The sequence below is a fragment of the Meriones unguiculatus genome, chromosome 2, assembly GCF_030254825.1.
Source record: "Meriones unguiculatus strain TT.TT164.6M chromosome 2, Bangor_MerUng_6.1, whole genome shotgun sequence".
NCBI lineage: Eukaryota > Metazoa > Chordata > Mammalia > Rodentia > Muridae > Meriones > Meriones unguiculatus.
This window is the reverse complement of record NC_083350.1, coordinates 10276568-10296154: the sequence shown is the minus strand read 5'-3', so window position 1 is coordinate 10296154 and position 19587 is coordinate 10276568. Positions and strand designations below refer to the sequence as shown.

At 38.1% G+C, this 19587-nt stretch overlaps 1 non-coding gene across 1 annotated transcript; it reads right to left on the bottom strand.

The window, feature by feature from the left end:
* Positions 1 to 3136: 3136 nt before the first annotated feature.
* LOC132652643 (small nucleolar RNA SNORA17) lies at positions 3137 to 3266 on the bottom strand. The gene has a single exon (XR_009590231.1). It is a non-coding gene; the product is annotated as a small nucleolar RNA SNORA17 (small nucleolar RNA).
* Positions 3267 to 19587: the final 16321 nt, after the last annotated feature.

The following is a 19587-nucleotide window of genomic DNA, read 5'->3' as shown; positions in this document are numbered from 1 at the left end:
TCCTGCCCTCTGCCCAAAGTTTGGCTATGAGTCTCAATATCTCCTTCCATACCCTGATGAGCAGGCCCCCCTAGGCTCAGATATTTTGGTTCTGTTGGTCTTTTTATGGATGGCTCAGCCTTTAAAGGCTAGGCTCACTTAGCTTTTTTATAATCAGCTTTAATAAGTTTTTTCTGCTAGATCAGAGACAGCAATCTATACCACATATATTTACATACGATTGTTAGACATATAGTTTAGAGACTAAACAATTTTTCTAACAAATGCAGCTAAATTTTACTCAGGATGTTGAAATTTCTTTTTATGTTTGAGGTACCCTCTTACTATTCTTTCTCTTTTTTTTTAATCTTTGACAATGTGATATATGCATATAATTTATTTTTATCCCTTGTTACCCTCTCTTATTCCTTGCTCATTGAAACTCTTATTTTTCTCATAAAGCCCCTGTACTAATTCCATGTCCTTTTGGGTGTACATATAATATATTGATTAATTTGGCAGGTTTCAAGGGCGTGGGTAGTGGATTCTCTACTGGAACCTGAGCCTCTAAACAATAGCAGCCCCACTGAAGAAGGTGATGTCCCTTCCTGCAGCAGCTCTTACCTGCCCATGGTTCCTTAGTGAGTGGTGAGTCTTAGGAGTAAGCGCATTATCCAAGCACAATGAAATTGTGATATGGCCAATTTTTGTGTGGAGGGGGTGTTGTTGCTGTTGTTTTGTAGGTAACTTTTCCTCATCTTCTGACTCTTACCATCCTTCTGCAGCTTCTTCAATGTTCCTTCTGTTTTGGAGGAAGTGATATCTATGTCCTGTTTAGATGAAACACCACAATAGTTATTCTTAGCACTTCAGCAAGTTTTGAGTCTCTGCATTAACTGAAACTCACAAAGAAAACAAGTTTTCCTGATGAAGGCTGAAATAACAGTGATCTGTGGGTTATAGACATAACTCTTTAGAAGAAAATCTGATACCAAATTTGCTTTGAACAAGAAGAGTATCTATGAACCAATGGTCTATGAGCTCTTGACAAGGCTCTTTTTTTTCTTTTCTTTTTTTAAAAACCAGGTACTTCCTTATATATTGCAGCACAAATCCAATCAGAAAGCAATCCCTTACCCCAATAATAAAAATGATTATACTGCACTAGTGAGCAGATCTTGCCTAGACAATTGTTGTTGAAGTTCATAGAGTTCAAAGCTGTATAAGTCTGTTGATGACTTTTCTCTCTCAGTAGTTTCTGGAACACTTTGCCAGAACTGTGAAGGTTAGCTAGTAATGAGGAAATTTCCACAGTTTATCTTTGTGTAAAACTACTGTTTTTGGTATGTTCAGTTATAGGGTCTTACAATTCAATTTCTGTTGGGCAACCAAATACAATGACAATTGCCTATTTTGTTTGGGGGATGGGCAACTCCAGGGCCTCCCTGATCAACAGCTCATTAGGGAGTATCCCATACCTGGAACTGGAATTTTCATTTAATAACTTTGGGTTCTGGGTAAGTGCAGGGTGTTTACAATCAATAATTTCTTTTTTATTTTTAGTTGTAGACTTTAATAGACATAGAAAATAGATTTCTGTATAGCCTTTTAATAGTCTGTAGTTCATATTAATTCTCTCCCCTCTACTTTCACATAACATGTATTCTATTATCCAGCAAACACCACTCTCATATCCTTTTTCCCCCTCTCCAGAATATTTGCTCATTTCCTAGCATCTACAAACACTCCAAATTAAATACACAAATCTAAAAATTCAAAGCTAAGATAATCATATGAGAGAGGATACATAGTACTTATCTTTCTGGGGCTGAAATGTATCTATCAGTCAGTAAATTTTCTAGTGAGCTAAATTTTTTTTGTAAATTTAATAATTTTATAGATGAATAAAATTCCATTGTATGTATGTACCAACTTTCAGGGTGCTGGTTATATCATGGTTTTCATACATGAAGTCACTGCATTGACTAGTAGGGGCATCATTAAGACCATATAAAGCATAAGGCAACTTTTGTTTTTGTTTTTATTTTGTGTTTTGGTAGAATGGAAAGAAAAAGAAAATGGCTGGTGTAATTCAGCAGCCATCTGTAAGGTTGTAAGATGTCTAGGATAAATCCTGTTTCCGTCCTTAAAGGTGCCTTTCTTACATAGTTTAAGTAACACATGGATGTCTTACATTTTCCCAAATGATCAAAAGTACTTTCAGTTAGTCTTGCACATTCCTGTTAAGAAGAAAGTCTTAGATTAAACTCATTAACTCCAAAGTATTAGCATCTTAATTAAAATGCAAATCCTATTCAAAAAGATTTACATTTCAATGAAAAAGAATGGAGAGGATAATTCCTGATTTAAAAGCATGAGGAAGGGCTTGTAGTATTTCAAGAACTAAAAGAACTATTTACAGGCAAGAATGTTTTAATATCCATGTTACAAACCACACTATTAGGAACTGACTTTGAAACTCTTCATTAGGGGTTAAATGGCCAACTAGAAGCCATGCTGGAGCAAGTGGCTGATAACACTTTGAGGAATAAAGAGTATTGAAAGAGCATATCACAATCACACCACCTGCTGTTTCTCTGATAATAGAATAGACTTGATCAATACACCAACAAATTTCTCCTAACATCATACTCACAAACTTTTTCTACAGTCAGATTTGACTTGCTGCTTGGGTATCTAATGGATCTACCACTTCAATAGCAGAATTTTACCCCAGGCAAACTGGGTTAAAAGACTTCTACCATGAAATCTGCAAAAACAGTACTGGTAAGGGTTCCACAGAAGATGTTCCCAGCCACTACGGCAGGTCCACCAGCTAATTACCCAACAAGGAAAGCTAATGCTGGCAACCAAACACACCTTTGAGTACCACATAGCCACAATCATTCTTGACTTGAGAAACAGAAACCTTGGAGAGGCAAGTTTGTCTTAAGTACCCACAGCTCACAGAGCATAGCCAAGAAACTCCATATAAAAGGAAAAATGGAGAACCCACAAGAGAAGAACAAGATTGATAAAAATCAACAGAGTACAGCCCAGAACAGGATCAGGAAGACAAAGCAGAGGATCTACCAAGGAGACAAAAATCAATATTCAGTTCAGTAACTTCATCTTCTTATAACTCCCCCTCCCAGTTCCTGCTACAGCTTATCATTCAGATGTTCACAGTGAAAACGCTGAGCTTAGACACAGCCCCTCTCCTCTCTGCTGCCTACTGATAGCACATGTGGTATAGCAGTCACACCTGTAATGCTGCTAGGAGCAGGTAGAAAATACTTTTATGGCCCAGAGGGTCCTGAAGAGAACGATACCCCAACCAAGGACAATGCCTGGAGAGTACCTAACACCCCGGCTCAGAAGTAGCCCATAGACTCAGTCTCCAAGATGGTTCCCTAGTAAGGGAAGCAGGGACTTTCTGTGGGATGAACTCAGTGGCAGGCTCTCTGATCACCTCCCTCTGGGGGTGCAGCCTTGCCAGGCCACAGAGGAAGTCAATGCAGCCATTTCTGATGAGCCCTGATAGGCTAGGGTCAAATAGAAGGGGAGGAGGACCTCTTCTATCAGTCGACTAGGGGAGGGACATAGGAGAAGGAGGGTGGGATTGGGAGGAGACGAGGGAGGGGGCCATAGCCGGGATACAAATTGAATAAATTGTAATAAATAATAATAATAGAAAAAATGTAAAAGGAAGTACGTTTAATCCAATTAAAGAAGAAAAATTTCAAAATCTATGGGAAGAGAAGTCCATCTGTATAAAAGAAGCACACCAGACAGGACCAGAAAAGATGCTATGGTATATTATAGTAAAGCTATCCAATGGCCGTACAAAGAAAATATATTGAAACCTGCAATGGAGAACAATCAAATATATGCAAAAGCAGTCCTAACAGAATAACTGCTAATATTTTGCTCCAAACCATGAAAAGAAAAGAGTCTCGGGCTACTGTGTTTGAAATTCTGAAATATCATAATTGCCAACTCATTCTAACATCCCAAGCAAAAATATCAGGCATGATTGGCAATCAAATATGGTAAAAACAGGCTAGAAAATCATGACAGCTAAGCTACCTAAAGCAGATATTAGAAAGAATACTTCAAAACACACAATGTACTACTAGAGGAAAATAATAACTGATGCTTTTATACTCATTAAACAAAAGAAGACTATGAAATTCTTAAACACTACAAGTTCATCTGACAGGTAGCAATACAAACCAAGCAATCATAACGTTTAATGTTAGTAATCTCAATTCACCCATTTAAACTCAAACAAGTAGATTTGAGTAGAAACAAAGGTTTGCTTTTTGCTGACTCTAAAACCTTTCTGCCAAAGTTTAAAAACAATCTGGGGTCAAATGAGAGAAAAAAATGTACTCTAAGAAAATGGGACCAAAAACCAATTACTCATTCCTATATTAATATCTGACTAAATAATGACAAAAATTATTTTTAGAAGAGATGCTGATCAAGATAGCATTCCATCAGGAGGAAATTACATTTCTAAATATATATGTATACATATATATATATGCATCAAATATGAGAGAGGCTCATTCAACTTCACGATGCAAACACTAACAGATTTAAAATAAATGCTGACCCAGAAATAGTGGGTGACTTTAATACTCCACTCTCATGATTTGACAGATCAACTGCATGACATCCTGTAAAGAAACACTGACATTTAAGAGCATCATACATGATGTGGGAGAGATAATATGTAAGAGCTCAGATTGGAGTGATGTACAATAAAGAGAAGTCATCTGGACATGTATAACCACTGCACTCACCTGTGATTATCTGAACAAAAACTGCACCAGGTTGGACTCTTCACCACTGCATGATGAGCTGGGAAGGGCCCTAACAGGAGGAGGTGTCAGTGGTGTAGCCATGGATAAATTCCCCTCGCTCCACTGAATAACAGCTCCCCATGCATAGAAAAGGGATTCTTACTAAACTCAGTGGGACACACACAAAAAGAAAATGGAAGTAGGAGTGGGGCTGGTTGAAAAGACAGGTTCCAGTGGCAGAGAGAGAGGGGAATGGAACAAAACTTAAAATGTTTTATTTAAAGCTATGAAACTGTCAAATAAGAACACGGTTAGAGATATGTCTGGTAGAGCACTTGTCTAGTATGTGTGAGACTCTAGGCTCTATCTCAACACTGAAAAAAACTAAAGAATATTTTTTTAAAAAATTAAAGTTTTACTAAGTAAAAAAAAAAAAAAAAAAAAAAAAAAAAAAGGCTTTTTATCACCCCAATCCTATTCATTCCAAGACAAGCCCTAGTCATTTTTTTAATGGAATAATTATTTATTTGATCTACATTAGGATAAAGTGGATTTAAAAAAATCAAGTCAGACTTCATATATATGCTTAAACTACTTAAAGGGATATGTGTTTTAGATATGATTCTGCCAAATGTCTTTTCCTCAAATCATCTTCTAAAACACTAAGCTGAGTTTATTACTTTTTTTCAGAAGACAGGGAAATGACTGGACACAGTCTTATCTCTCCAAAAGATAAGGGGAAAGTGTAATGTTATCTTATGATTTAGTTTTTGATAGACAAGTATGCTTTGAGGCTAGTCGCTGTTTCAGTCTTTAAGGGTCACACACGGAATAATCACATAATAGTTGGTGGTCAGTAGCTACAAAAGCTGAAGATTTTCTGGCAAAAGTCAGTCTTCGAAGCATGATTATTATATGATATGTTCTATTAAAAATTTAATAAGAGAACATCATAAGAGGGCGACTATTGGGAGAGACAACTAACTCTAAAGGCCTTTTGAAAAGCTATAGAAAAACCCATTACCATATAAATGTCCTAAATATATATACATATATATATGAAATTCACATGGAGGCACCATACAATGGGGGGGAATGCCCCACTCAGACACCTCGCACTGCCAAGTAAAATCTCCTGTGCCAGGAATTGTATCCATTTTGTTGAGTTTTTGCCCCAAAAGGCCCATCGAATACCCAAATATCATAGGCTATTTCCAAAGATATTGGTTACTCTCCATAATCTGATCATAATCTGATGTTCAGGGCCTATTGCTAAGGACAAAACTTACTTATGTCATCAAACATGAAGAAATTAAAGTGTTGGCCAGCTAGAAGCTTCATTCCTATTTACTAGTGTGTGAAAATGTGTTTTCATACTAATGGAGGAAGAAAGGAATCATCAATGTTACCCAACTTTGAGAGTGGGATTCCAGGTAATTATTTGTATGTCTTGTTTTATTTAATCATTAGTGTCACTATAGCATTTCTATGATAGGAATCAGGACAAGAGCCCCTAGCCTCATTTAAATAAAGTCATACACTCTTTACAGTGTGCCGCATGGCTGAGAATGTACATCCATCCACATAAGCAGACTGGGCTCCTATGACTCTATCAAATCAATATTACAACACCTGGAATCCTGCCCTTACAAAAATGACCTGATGCAAGATATAATGGTGCAGTAGTGACACAAATGCCAGGGAAGTAACCAACTACTTTATTATTTGGTGTAAGTCCTGTTCCACAAGACCAAGCTCATACCTGACACTCCTAATGTGGCGAAGCACCCGAGACTGGGTAGATTCTATCCTTTCCCCACACCTACCTCTTTAACTCTCTCTAGATCCACCCCCACCCACCAAACTTTATGCTGTCTTTCTCTCTCAAAATCAAATGACCCAAACAAACAAAGAACAACAAGAAACCCCTATGGAGTCCATGGTATAAAATTATACAATAAACTTTTATCAACTTCGTCACATTGGGGAAGAGTTCGTTATCTGAGAGAGGTAAAACATTCCTATGCACCCAGTCTGCTGGCGTGGATGGATATCCATTCTCAAGCCAGATAGCACATTGTAAAGAGTGTGTGTCTTTATTTAAATGAGGTCAGTGCTGTTGTCCTGAGTCTTACTATGGAAATCCTATATTGATACTAACCATTAAATGAAACAAAATATCCAAATAATTACCTGGAATACCACACACTAATAATTTAGTAGTATATAATCCTAAAGTCTCCAATTTCCATAAATGAATAAAATTTAAAAGGCTATGTCACAGGTGGCATGCTATCTCCATGCTTTAATATTTTCATTTGAAATATGGAAATGGCATTGCATAGAGTTTTTTTCTTGGATTAAATAGAATGATTCAGTAATGTCTCGAGATATCTGACACACTGAATATTCATCTCAGTTCTCTATATGGCCTTCCAATGAGATATGCTCAGATTAATACAGTTCAAGGTAATACATGTAGAGTATGAAAAAAAATTAAAGCCTAAACTCCAGTCTCTCCATCTGGGCACCTGTCTTACGTGTTCTGTACTGCAATGACGAAGGTGATGATTCGGTACCAAGAACATGAAGCATTAAGAGATTTAGTCATTGATTCAAAATGAAATTATTTATACTGAACCTTCTCACCTGCTTTGCCTGCTTTTTGTGGAAACAGGGGAACCATATCATGCATACTAGTCTCTTCACTAAGGAACTACCATCTTACAGAGAAAAATTTTGACCCCTGCAATCCATGTTCCTAAGCTGAAACTTGAAGTACTATTCAGAACAGATTCACAAAAGAGGACTCTATATTTCTGCCCCTAAGACTTGATAATTACAGAACTGGCCAAAACACAAGGCATTATCAGCTTCAACACTGTTTTCAAAACTATCTCATTGTGCTACTTAGAATCACCATATGAGATTAGAATTTTTTACACATGTTCTTCTTCCTCTGGTATGTACCATTTTTCTGTTTTATACTTTCCTGTAATTTCTAAACTTTGGAGTATCTTATAAATAAGAGCTTTGGAAATGTGTTGTGATGGAATGAGCAGCTATTTCAAGACTTTTTAAATTTTCTAAGGTATAGAATAAGAACCCCTCAAAGTCAAATTTATTACAAGAGCCCATTGATTACTTCACTTTGCTTCCGTAGAAGCTACCTGTTAAAGAAGCTGTTAAAGTACTCTTAGTATTGGTAAATTTTTAAGGAGTACCTTTGACTTGGACTGAATTGACATTTTACAGCTTCCAAAAAGGAACGAGAGAATGACAGTTCTGTTTCTAAGGTGGAGTTGATTCTAGTGTAAACACAAGACAATAAAGCATCTTCCTAATGAAATGCATATCAAAATGACCCTGAGATTTCACCTTACACCCATCAGAATGGCTAAAATAAAAAACTCAAGTGACAACATATGCTGGAGAGGATGTGCAGAAAGGGGAAACCCTTCTCCATTGCTGATGGAAATGTAAACTTGTACAACCACTTTGGAAATCAGTCTGGTGCTTTCTCAGACAATTAGGAATAGTGCCACCTCAAGACTCAGCTATACTACTCCTGGGCATATACCAAAAGATGCTAAAACATACAAGAACATATGCTCAACTATGTTCATAGTACATTATTCATAATAGCCAGAATCTGGAAACAACCCAGATGTCCCTCAACTGAAGAATGGATGCAGAAATTGTGGTACATTTACACAATAGAATACTACTCAGCAATTAAAAACAAGGAAATCACAAAATTTGTAGCAAATGGTGGGATCTAGAAGAAATCATTTTGAATGAGGTAACCCAGAAGCAGAAAGACATGTATGGTATATACTCATTTGTAAGTGGAGATTAGCTGTATAATGTAGGATAAACATAATAAAATCTATACTCCTAAAGAAGCTAAACAAAAGGAAGACCCTAGGGAAGATGCTTAATCCTTGCTCAGAAGGGCAAACAAGATCGACATTGGAAGTAAGAGAAGACAAGGAACAAGACAGGAGCCTTCTACAGGGTGCCTCTGAAAGACTCTATCTATCAGGTTGTAGAAGGAGATACTGAGACTCATAGCCAAACTTTGGGCAGAGGCCAGGAATTCTTACAGAAGAAGAGGGAGACAGAAAGTCCTGGAGGGGAGAGTAACTCCACAAGGAGACCAACAGAGCCAAAATACCTGGGCCCAAGGGGGCCTGCAGAGACCAATACTCCAAACAAGGACCATGCATGGAGAGGACATAGACCCCCTGCTCAGAGGAAGTCCATAGGCTGCTTATTTTCCAATTGGCTTCCCTAGGAAGGGTAGCAGGGGCTGTCTCTGACATGAACTCAGTAACTGCCTCTTTGATCACGTCCCCCTTGGGGGAGCAGCCTTACCAGGCCACAGAGGAAGAGGATGCAGACAGCCCTGATGAGACCTGATAGGCTAGGGTCAGATAGAAGAGGAAGAGGTCCTATCCTATCAGTGGACTAGAAAGCGGCATAGGTGAAGAAGAGGGAAGGTAGGTGAGACTGGGAGGAGATGAGGGAGGAGGCTACAGCCAAGATACAAAATGAATAAATTGTAATAAACAAATAAAAAACAAACAAAAAATAAATTTTAAAATAGTTGCAACTTGTTACCATATCTTGGAAATATTTCAGCCTAGAAAAGTTCAGTGGTTTGTTTGCTCAATAATAAAGACAGTGAAGTGAAGACAGCATCCTCTGTAGCTCATTCATCTCATGTTTTGGAAGACTGTGACAGCTACTATGAAGAGTTCAAAGACCCAGTCATAGTTTTGCTTTGCTTTCTTCCTCCTCCATCTTCTCTCAAAGCCCCCATTCTGTTTTCCGAACCTGGCAATTTATAGACAAATTTTATGCAGTGTATTTTTTTAAAGCTTTGCACAACCATTATGTTAACCAAGGAATAAGACAAAGATAATGCCTTGAAAAAGATTATCATCGTGATCTATAGTCTGAGCTTCATGTAAACCCCATGTCATCCTGACCATGAGAGACAATTTCTGGGAAGCCTCATGTTCCCAGCAAGTCCTGAAATCAATCTTGGTAGCCATGGGTAGTCTCCAACCATGGGTAAGTCTTGAAGGGGTCCCTCTGTCTTTGGTTTCCTAAGTGCATTTTAATCTTTATCTCAAGTGAACAATCCGAAGTGCTGAAGTGAAGTTTTCTCTCCTGTTTTGTGCCTTCTGACAAGATGTGAGTGTAGTACGGGCTCCATCCCTGTGACGCAGGGACTAGATCATCAGACTAACATGTAGCAGGTCACCATTTCCAAGAAGTGGGGGCTAACTGGAAATAGTGAACACTGGAAGCATGGAGCTTGTTCATGAAAATTTATAAAGAAAATAAGGATAGCCATAGCAGAGCATGAAATCAAATAGTGAGCCCCGTCAAATACTAAGCCTTATGCCAGGACTGTAAACTCAGTTGCATGGATCAGGCACCACCTCAGCTATGTAAAATAAATAAATAAATAAGTTAATTAATTAATTAATTAATTAATTAAAACGAGTCTCAGGAGAGAGCCTAGCTAGCTAGCTGAGGTCCAGCAGTAGGCTCTCAAGTACATTAGCCACCCTGGTCCTTCCTTTTGTTTACTGATTTCCAGTCACTCAAAGAACTCAAATGTGTGTACATTGTGTGACATAGTCCTATATGTATGTATTACCTTGTGTTGAGTTGTGTTGTATTGTAACATATTGTGAGCTCTGTTAACATCTTGCCATTTGGTTTTGTTAGAAATGTTCATATTTATTATTGTTCTGTTGTCTCATTGCTATCCTGCTTTCATGTGGGGTTTGTGGAAAGTAACTTAATGCTTATTTTATTTTCCTCTACTTCTTTTACCTATACTCATTCTGGCTCATTCATCAAAGTGATCCTGGTATGAACGTTACAAGACAGCACTCTGTGGTTTCTTTCAATAAAATGGTATTTATTGAATGCCTACTGTTGTAATGAATCTAACAATATTTCAGACTGTTTTTACATATCTGAAAAGCATGTATGTGTGTATATATCTTCAAATTCTTTGAAACATATGGATATTATAAATTTCGCTTGACACATAAATCCACCAGTGTTCTCAGTTTATACAGATAAAGTCTGACTGTACAGCATTTTGGAAGATGGCGTCTACACAGCCCTGTATTCAAAACTTCTCAGTTTCAATGGCAGCCAAAGGACTTTAAAAATGTTTGAATTTGAGAAATACATCAGCGGAAATATGACTTCCCCTGGCTTTTAAATTTTTTAACAGTAACTTACCTAAGACACTTCTAAAATAAATATCTCATGCCATTATATACACTTTATGCAACAGTGAGTATGTTACACAAAATCTCTGTTCTCCTAACACATAAAGTATTTGAATTCATGCTACAGAAGATTTTTTTCTAAGGGGAATCATACAGATAAAAGCACTTACATTCATTAGTAAAATCATTACCAGTTGGGATAAAATCAAAATAAAAGGAGAACAAGTCAGGCAAAGATGCTGTGGAGCCAGAGTGCTTTAACTCTGTGGGGAAGGTAGTTGCAAGGTATTCTTGTCTGTCTTATTACTTTTCCTTATAAAATTTCATGTCATCAGTGGCATGCATAGGCATAGCCACATAATTCTCATTTAGAAATGGTTACTACATTATTTCAGATAATTTTCAGATTTGTGATATTACTATTTAGTTCTTTCAAGTATGCATGCATGTGTAGACCGTTTGCTCTTCTGAGTAAGAAGAGAAAGTCCAAATTCTCTGGTTCTGTTGCTCTCCTTGTGGGGTTCCTGTCCTTTCCAGATCTTACTATTTCCCACTCCTACATAAGATTCCATGCACTCTGCCCAACAGTTGGCCATAAGTCTCAGCATCTGCTTTGATAATCTGCAGGGCAGAGCCTTTCAGAGGCCCTCTGTGGTAGGTTCCTAACTTGTTTCCTGTTTTCCTCCTCTTCTTCTTCTGATGTCCTTCCTCTTTGCCTTTCGGGATGGGGATTGAGCATTTTAGCCAGAATCCTCCTTCTTGATTAGTTTCTTTAGGTGTACAGATTTTAGTAGGTTTATCCTATATTATATGTCTATATGAGTGAGTATATACCGTGTGTGTGTCTTTCTGCTTCTGGGACAGCTCACTCAGGATGATCCTTTCCAGTTCCCACCGTTTACCTGCAAAATATGAACATAGGGGTCTAATAAAAGTTTTAAAAAAAATAGAAAGTCCTTATCTTGTGCTATATTTTAAATGTGAAATATCCTTTATAGGCATGTATGTGTGAAGTATTTGATTACAAGGGGTAACGCTATTTGGGAGGTTCTGAAAATTTAGGAAATGGTGCCTAGTTGGAGGAAGGAAGCTACTGAGGACATGTTTTGAAAGCTATACCTGGTCCCCAGATCCTTCTTTGCTCTGTTTCCCATTTTCCTTAATTTAAAGTGAGGAAGCTTATGTAATACATTTAACCACCACAATTATGTTTTGTCCAAGTGCACGGGATTAAAAAAACATGAAGTGAACCTTAAGGAGTTAGGAGCAAAAGAAACCCTTCCTCTACCACAGCTGTTCCCTCAGGTACCGAACAACCATGAAAAGGCACCACTTGAATGACTCATTTTCAGAGCTACTTTGTTTGAGTATTGTATTCTTCACCAATACAAATATCCTCATATCAATGATGCCTGCACATTACTTTCTGCATCTGAGTTATGCCCAAACTTGCTCAGTTTAAAAAAAAAAAAAAAAAAAAAAAAAAAAAACTTGGCTTAAGCTGTGACTTTTATAAATTCCAGGAATAGTATATTATTTTGAAATATGATTATAAGGAATTAATTTATAGTGTACTTTATAGTAACATGTTTATTTGCTTTTTCTTCATTAAAATTTTGTTTTTTTTATTTTTTTATTAATTACACTTTATTCACTTTGTATCCCCCCATAAACCCCTCCCACTTCTTCACGCATGCCCCTCCCCAAGTCCACTGATAGGGGAGGTCCTCCTCTCCTTCCTTCTGATCTTAGTCTATCAGATCTCATCAGGAGTGGCTGCATTGTCATCTTCTGTGGCCTGGTAAGGCTGCTCCCCCCTCAGGGGAAGGTGATCGAAGAGCCGGCCAATCAGATTATGTCAGAGGCAGTCCCTCTTCCCATTACTATGGAACCCACTTGGACACAAAACTGCCATGTGCTACATCTGTGCAGGGGTTCTAGGTTATCTCCATGCATGGTACTTGGTTGGAGTATGAGTCTCTGGGAAGATCCCTGTGTTCAAATTTTCTGGTTCTGTTGCTCTCCTTGTGGAGTTCCTGTCCTCTCCAGATCTTACTATTTCCCACTTATTACATAAGATTCCATGCACACTGCCCAACAGTTGGCCATACGTCTCAGCATCTGCTTTGATAGTCTGCAGGGCAGAGGCTTTCAGAGGCCCTCTGTGGCAGGTTCCTAACTTGTTTCCTGTTTTTTTCTTCTTCTTCTTCTGATGTCCTTGCTCTTTGCCTTTCGGGATGGGGATTGACCATTTTAGTCAGGGTCCTCTCTCTTGATTAGTTTCTTTAGATGTACAGATTTTAGTAGATTTATCCTATGTTACATGTCTATATGAGTGAGTATTGTATTCCAGCTGTAGCCCCCTCCCTCATATTCTCCCAATCCTATCCTTCCTCCCTCTTCTCCTCCCATGCCCCTTCCCCAGTCCCCTGATAGGGGTGGTCCTCCTCCCCTTCCCTCTGACCCTACCTATCAGGTCTCATTAGGACTGGCTGCATTGTCTGTACCCTGGTAAGGCTGCCCCCCTCCACCTCAGGGGGAGGTGATCAAAGCACTTTATATCAGAAGTGAAGAGTTATAAAGTTCCAAAGCTTCAAGTATTGCCCAGGATATTTGCTTAATTCTGTGCATTAGAAAGAAGTCTCAGAGTGCAACTACACAATGGAGCAAAGGAGTTTATCTCAGCTTAACTGAGAATGATCTTATTATTAGGAAAAGAGCAAGAGGCGCATTTTCTACCTTAATTATGGTTATTAAGTTATTTTGACTAAATACCCATAATATTCTCAAATTAACTGCTTGAAATACTTTTAAAAGGTTGTTAATATAAAGATATCTCAGTCGTGCATTCAAACCTAGACACAAAATAATATTCGAACGCAATACAATACATAGTTTTGCATCTTGAGATTTCTTTTTGTTAACATCTCTAAGTAAACACTAGACATATGTTTGGGTTCTCTGCTTCACCCATTGGACCTACCTCCCCACTGCATCCATGCACCCTTCAAACCTCCCTCACACAGATGATCTTCCTCATTCATGTTCCATGTGTCCTGTTGCCCACCTACTCCCTTTCCTGAACTTCTTTAAACACACACACAAACTCACATAGGAACATACACATACATATATGTATGTTAAACTATAGGCTGTGATCTGCATATGAGGAAAAGCATGCGTTTTGTTTGTTTTTTGTCTTTTGGATTTGGATCTCCTTACTATTACATCTTCCGGTTCATCGTTTTCCTATAAATTTTATTATTTCATTTTTTATTTGCAGTTGAATATTATTTCATTGAGTATATGCGCCATATTCTTGTTATCTATCATTGATTGAAAAACTATCTTAGATGCTTCCATTTCTCTGCTACCATGAATATAGCAACATTAAACATGGCAAAAATGCAAGAGTCCCTGTGGCAGACTGAGAAATCCTTTGGGCAAATGCTCAGGTGTGATATAGCAAGGTAATATGATAGACTTATTTTAATTTTTAAAATTAAAAAAGAGAGACATCTACAATGATTGCCATATTGTTTATAGTAATTTTCACTCTGACAAGAGGAGAATAAAGATTCGTGTTTCTCCTCATGCTTTCAACACTTGCTATCTAATTGCTTGATGATAAGCATTCTAACCTGGGTGAACTGGTATCTCACAATAATAATTTGCATTTCCCTGATGACTAGAGATTCTGTACATATTTTAAAGTACTTACTGGCCATTTGTGGTTCTTCTTTGGGTACTGCGTATCTTTTTCATTACTCTGGTTGTTGTCAGTTTTGTTTAATTAGTGTTTAAATTTTGCACGTATTAAATTTTACATATTAGCTCTTTGTTTGAAGTACAGTTTATAAAGATTTTCTCCCAATCTGCAAACTGTTTGTTTGCTCTACTGAGAGTTTCTTTTGCTGTGCAGAGACTTTTGTTTCCTTTTATTGAAAATACATTCTTTTATCACAAATTATATCCTCAGTGTTTTTCCCCTCCCTCTACTTCTCTCAGCTCCTCCCCATCTCCCTCCCATCAGGATCTATTCCCTCTTTGTCTCTCCCTAGAAAAGAACAGGCTTCTCAGAGATAATATTAAAATACAACAACATAAAATGTATTAAGATAAATATATTAAGATAAATCAAACGCTATGTCATCAAAGTTGAACAGAAAAAACTTAACAGAAGGAAAAGAGCCCAAGAGAAGAAGGCACAAGTCTCAGAGACCCTGTTGTTCACACACTAAGGAATCCCATAAAAACACTAAACTGGAAGCCATGATATACGCTCAGGACCTGGTGCAGATTCCTGACGGCCCTGTGCATGCTGCCTCAGCCTCTCAGAGTTCATATGACCTTTGTACGTGTTGATTTAGAGAACTCTGTTTTCTTGGTGTCCTCCATCTCCCTTGGCTCTTACACTCTGTCTCCTCTTCTGCAGGGTTCCCTGAGCTCTGAAGGGAGGATTTGATCAGCCCATATAGGGATGATCCCACAAATGTCTAGCGGTGGGTCTCTGTTTTGTTTCCATGTGCCTGGAGAGACTTTAAGATTTCATGTAGCCCTATCTTTTCATTCTGAGTGCTCATCCCTATCCTATTAATGTTCTATCCAGAAAAATGCAACCCAGTAGAGCATTTCCTATGCTTATCTCTGGAAGTTTGACCATTTAGGGTTTTAATTTAAGGCCTTTTGTACCTGATGAAAGATACAGACCTGTTTTCTTATTTCTGCAGGTAGGTATCCACTTTTACTGGTATCATTTATTAAACAGATTTTTCTATCCATTTCTTTCTTTTTTTTTTCTACTTTTGTCAAAAATCAGGGAGCCATACTTGTTGACTTATTTACAAGTTATCCATCCTGTTCTGTTTATTTCTCGTCTTTATGCCAGTACAAGGATGTCTTTTCACCAAAGCTCTGCAGTATAATTTGAGGTCAGATTCAGCTGTGCTTTTACTCCTTGGAATTGCATTGGCAAATCACGGCCTCTTGTGGGCCCGTTTATATTCCTTGGTTTTGTTTCTGTTTTTACTTCTGTGAAGCATGACATTAGAATTTTGATAGATATTGTGCTGGATCTGTATATTAACTTTGGTAGAATAACCGTTCCCATGCTTTTAATCTTTCCAATTCAGGAACACAGAAGCTCACTCCATTGTTTATTTTCTTCTCTGAGTTCCGTTCTCATATCTGAGAATTTTCATTTCTTTGGTTAAATTTATTTCTGAATATTTTTTGAGCTATTATGATTGAGACGTTTTTCCTAACTTCTTCCTCTATGAGTTTGTTATTAGTATAATCATTTTCAATATACTCCATCTATTTATAATGTCTCTAGGACTTTTATCATGAAGTCATGTTGAATTTTTTCTTTTATCTGTTTTTGACAAGGTGGTTTTGTTTCCCTTTTATTGAAAATATCTTCTTTCTCTTACACTAAATCCTGATTACAGTTTCCCCTCCATCTAATCCTCCCAATTCCTCCTTATCTTCACTCCTCTGGACCCATTCCCTTTCTTTATGTCTCACAGTAGAAAATAGCAGGCCTCTAAGAGATACCAACCAAACATGACAAAATAAGATATAATAAGATAGAACAAAAACGATCATAACAAAGTTAGACAAGGCAATATGGCATAAGGGAAAGGGTCCCAAAAGCAGGCACCAGAGTCAGAGACCCACTCGCTCCCACACTAAGTAGTTTCATTAAAGTTTGGCTCTAAGTCTCTGCATCTGCTTGGATCCCCCACTGGCTGGAGTCTTTTAGAAGATATCTGTGGTAGGGAGCCCTGTGAAAGAAAGGAGAGATAGAAGGACCCGGGAGGACAGGGGCCCCACAGGAGACCAACAAAGCCAAAAAAGCTTAGCCTATGCATCAGCCAAAGATCATCCATAGAGAGGACCTGGACTCCCTTCCCAGATGTAGCCCATAGACAACTCGGTCTCCATGTGGGGTCCCTAGTAAGGGAAGAAGAGACAGTCTCTGACATGAACTTGGTCCTTTATCACTGGGCTCCTTGATCACTCTTTACTGTCGGGGTGACCTAGCCAGCCCTCAGAGGAAGGACAGAAGGAGATTATGGCCCTCTGAATAGACTAAGCAAGGCACATATGAGTCCAAAGAGATTGAGTACATGGCCTACTGGGGTCTGTACCAGGTCCTCTGTGCATATATTACAGGGTTTTAGCTTAGTATTTTTTATTATTATATTTTACAATTTACTTTGTATCTCAATTGTACAAAGTCCCTCCTCTGTCTCCTCCGGTACTACTCTCCCTCTCTATTCCTCTTTTATCCCTCTCCCCTAGTCCACTGCTAGAGGAAATCCTCCTCCCCTCTTTTCTGACCCTAGCCTATCAGGTCCCATCAGGACTGTCTGGATCCTCTGTCCATCTCCTCTGGCTCTCACAATCCTTCTGCCTTCTCTTCCATGGGGTTGGCTGAGCTCTGGAGGGGAAAATTTGATGAAGACCTTCCGCTTAGACTCTTTCTCTGCATAATGTCTAGCTGCAGGTTTCTAAATCTTTCCATCTGCTGCCAGAAAAGGCTTTTACAATGATGATTGAATAAGTGAATAAGGCACTGATTATGTATATAGTAGCATTTCAGGAGAAGTAATCTTATTGATACTTTTTTATTAGACCAGATGTGTTTGGTTTTGCCCTAGGTATGTATGTTGTCTAGTCTCTGGTTCTTGCTTACCCAATCAGTGTTGGGTATGTGTTTTGTCTTGTGGAGTAGGCCTTAAGTCAGATCAGTCATTGGTTGGCTACTCCCACAAATTCTAGCATATGTTGTGGGCAGGACAGATTGTAGATCAAAAGTTTGGAGGCTGGGTTTATCTTTTGGTGTCCCACACAGTACTTTCCTGAACAAAATGCACTAGAATGCAGGGTGAAGGTCCATGTAGGCAACAGCTCACTTCGACATGTTGAGGAAGTCGTCTAGGGATTTCCTCAGCAATTGGGTCCTGATGTCATCTATTAGGATGATTCTGTGACTCCTGATATTGCATTTGTTTGTGTGGTTTATATTACATTTGTTGATTTATGAATGTTGAACAAACCATGTATCTCCAGAATGAGCCCACCTACTAGTAATGTAAGGTGTCCTCAATGTGACTCCATCTGGTCTGGAGCTTGTGCATGACGGGAGACTTGATTATAACTTTGATCTTCTGGTTTTAATTTTGGTAGGTCATCTGGATTTAGAAATTCATTCATTTCTTCTAGTTTTTCAACTTTTTGAAGTGTATATTTTCAAAGTATCCTCTAATGACATTCTGGATTTCAGTGGAGTCTAATGTCATAACACCCTTCTGTCACTAATTTATTGATATGGCTCTTCTCCATTTCTTTTTGTCCTTTTGGAAAAAGATTTATCATTCTTGTTAAAATTTTTAAACAACCCATGTCCTTCCTTAATTTTTTACATAGTTTTCTGTTTCATAAATTTCTTGGCTAATATTTATTAATTGTTGCCATCTACTGGGTTTGGGATTGGTTTCTTTGGTGAGAGGGAGGTTTGGTTTATAGCCTGGAGCTACACCATCAGGTTGCTTATTTGAAGTCAGTCTAGTTTTCTATTTATATTTTAGTGCCTTTAAATATAAAGGTCCCAATTTTCTGAGAAAGTGTGAGATTGATTTCCAAAGTGGTTATACAAGTTTACATTCCCACCAGCAATGGAGGAGGGTTCTCCTTTCTCCACATCCTCTCCTGCATGTGTACCAGAGTTTTGACCTTGGCCATTGTGATGGGTGTAAGGTGAAATCTCAGGGTCATTTTGATTTGCATCTCCCTGGTGACTAAGGACACTGAACACTTCTTTAAGTGTTTCTCTGCCATTCGATATTCCTCTACAGAGGCTTCTCTATTTAGCTCTATATTCCATTTTTTATTTGGATTAATTGATTTGTTGCTGTGTAACTTCTTGAGTTCTTTATATATACTGGATAGTAGCCCTCTGTCAGATATAGGGTTAGTGAAGATCCTTTCCAGGCTGTATGTAGGCTGTTGTTTTGTTCTGATGATGGTGTCCTTTACTTCACAAAAGCTTTTCAGTTTCATGAGATCCCATTTATTGATTGTTGATCTTAGAGCCTGAGCTGTTGATGTTCTGTTCAGGTAGTTGTCTCCTGTGCTAATGAGTTCAAGGCTCTTCCCCACTTTTTCCTTTAACAGATTTAGTGTTTCTGGTTATATGTTGAGGTCTTTGATCTACTTTGACTTAGAGTGCTAACCCAAGATCCAGCCATACCACTCCTAGGTATATATCCAAAATATGGTATACAACAAGGAGTTTGTTCAGCTATGTTTGGAGCAGCTTTATTCGTAATAGCCAGAATTTGAAAACAACCCAGAAGCCCCTCAACTGAGGAATGGATACAGAAACTGTGGTATATTTACACAATGAAATACTACTCAGCAATTAAAAACAAGGAAATCATGAAATTTGCAGGCAAATAGTAGGATCTAGAAAAGATCATTCTGAGTGAGGTATCTCAGAAGCAGAAAGACACACATGGTATATACTC